Raw genomic sequence first — 2446 nt, 5'->3', positions numbered from 1 at the left:
AATTAGGTTGCAAATGGTCCCTGTGACATTGCCAACAGAGCCTTTGATGGGCCTGGTCCAAGGTGATTGAATCCAAAGATATTGATGGATAGATAATTTCAAAAGAAGGGAACTGAATATGAGAAATCAAAGGGAAGCATCTGGTACCTGCAATCGTGAATACACCATGGCTGTATGGCCAGTGACTAAAAACCTCCTGCTAATGAAATAAGTATTAAGGAGAATACCAAGGGACCAGCAGTTAGCATAATGGCTATGTCGCTGGACTCCCACGTAGTCGACCGTAGTTCAAGTCCCAGACCCGGTGGCTTAAACTCACGCCGGGTGTGTGTGCGTGCGTGCCCAAGATCCCGAGAGGAGAATAGAGGAAAAGGGATTGCGGCATGGCCATCCCCCCTGGGGGTTGATTTCCTGCTTTCTGTCTCTCCGTCTCTGTCTGTCTGGCGAGTGCATGCGCCCTATAGCAAAAAATCTCTCCAAAAAAAAAAAAAAAAAAAAAAGGGAAAAACCAGTGGAATTCTCCTGAAATGGTTTGGATTTTTTGGCTGATGACTGGGTGGCAATAGACATTCCAGAATAGCCCCAGGGGACTAGAAGATTCGGAGCTCTTCAGAATTACAGTGCCCAACAAATTTGGCAAGAATATCACTGTGTATGCACTATAAACTGGCATCATGTGATGCTTCCCTTTCCATTCCACATACTTCCTCTCATTTACATTGTTATCCTTCCCTGCCTAGTCTCTCACCCTCTTTGCTAACACTCCTCGTGTCCTGGGCTTGCCCCGGCACCTGAGAGTTTTCTAATAAGACATTTTCAGGCGAGGGCCTGCAGGTGGTATGGTGATTAAGGTGCTGGACTCCTATATGGCTGACCACAGTTTGAATCCTGGACCTGGTGGCTTGCTTTCTCACTTTCTCTCTCTCATCAAATTAAAAAATAAAATAATGATGAATAAACTTAAATAAAATTAATTATGTTTTAAAAAGAAATATTTAGGTATATGTAATGCCTAATGCTCTGTGCTGGTGCCCAGTTACCCACACATAAATCAAGGTAGAGGAGTTAAGGTGGAACTATGTGGTTCTAGGCAACATGGACTCCCATTTGTAAAATACAATGTGTTAGCTAAAGTTTTATTGATTTAGAAGTTATTCCAAAGCCAATGATTGTTGTGTGCTTTTGAGGTTACTAAGGGGAAGCTGGAAAAGGTCTGAGATATTGAGGAGAAAAGGCATGTCTATATATTTGCCTGCTGGAAACAGAAGAGACAGTATTTCCAATCAGAGGAAATAAAAAGCAATGTCCTCCAGTTGTGTTCTAGTTTTTCTTTTCATATGGCGGAAACATCAGAGAGTGAAAAGAACACATTGAGGGGAAAAAAGCAGTCCTCACAACTGAGTTTAAAATTCATTCTCTCACTGGGTATATATGCTTCTTTCCACATATATCCTCTTTACACATATTACCACCCCCTCACACACACAAGAGATGAGATGAACACCCAGGCAGCCTTCTATGAAATAGATGGAGAGATGCATTGCATATGCAAGGGCATTAAGAAGCATGCTCTACAGAGGCTATCACCACAGAGAAAGGCAAGCCCAGTACTGCACTAGTATCACACTGCACCGTTCCCACATGGGCACACTCTCATACAGCATAGCAAAACTCATTTTACAGCCATCTGTCCATACCCAGATCATAAACACAATATGCACTGACATTGCACAAAGAACCATCAATTGATAAATCTTGTTAGTTTTTTCTTTCATTTGTCTTTCTTTCTTTCTTTTTATTTATTTATTTATTTATTTATTTATTTTTGGCCATAATGAGTACTAACTTTACACATCATCCTGTTAGACCTTCTGTGTCTTTACAGTGAACTACTTGTCCAGTCTTATTTTTCCCTATGTACCCTGTATTCCTGCTATATCAAATTCCTTGCCTAATTCAAAACACATCATCACTGTTTCAAAATATATCATAATTATTACTCCACCCAGGAAAACATGCTTTTCCTTTTGCATGATATATTTTCTTTAGGATCACTATGATATACAGAGTTGTACCCTATCGGTCTTGATATATTTTTAAAAGTACTTATAGGTAAGTTTGTTTCCTGTTCTTCCTCACTAGTATATAAGCTCTATGAAGTCCAATGCCACAATTACTTGCCTCACCAGTAATTAATTATGTGTGTGTGTGTGTGTGTCTGTGTGCACATATATATTTCAAGTAATATAAACATTTTTCTAGTAACCGCTTGTTTTCTTTATCTGGGCCTCTAATCGACATTGTTTACTCTCCTTCACCAAAGTTTGCATACTCCATTGCCTCTGATTACTTGTTGTCCTATTCATATCAGTTAAAAGCTAAAAATCTGCTTTATTACTTTATTCCTCAAAGAGTTTTATATATTTATGTGTATATTATATATATA

The sequence above is a fragment of the Tupaia chinensis genome, unplaced genomic scaffold (genome assembly GCF_000334495.1).
Source record: "Tupaia chinensis unplaced genomic scaffold, TupChi_1.0 Scaffold000105_1, whole genome shotgun sequence".
NCBI lineage: Eukaryota > Metazoa > Chordata > Mammalia > Scandentia > Tupaiidae > Tupaia > Tupaia belangeri.
The sequence above is the reverse complement of the archived record's forward strand: the minus strand, read 5'-3'. Positions refer to the sequence as shown.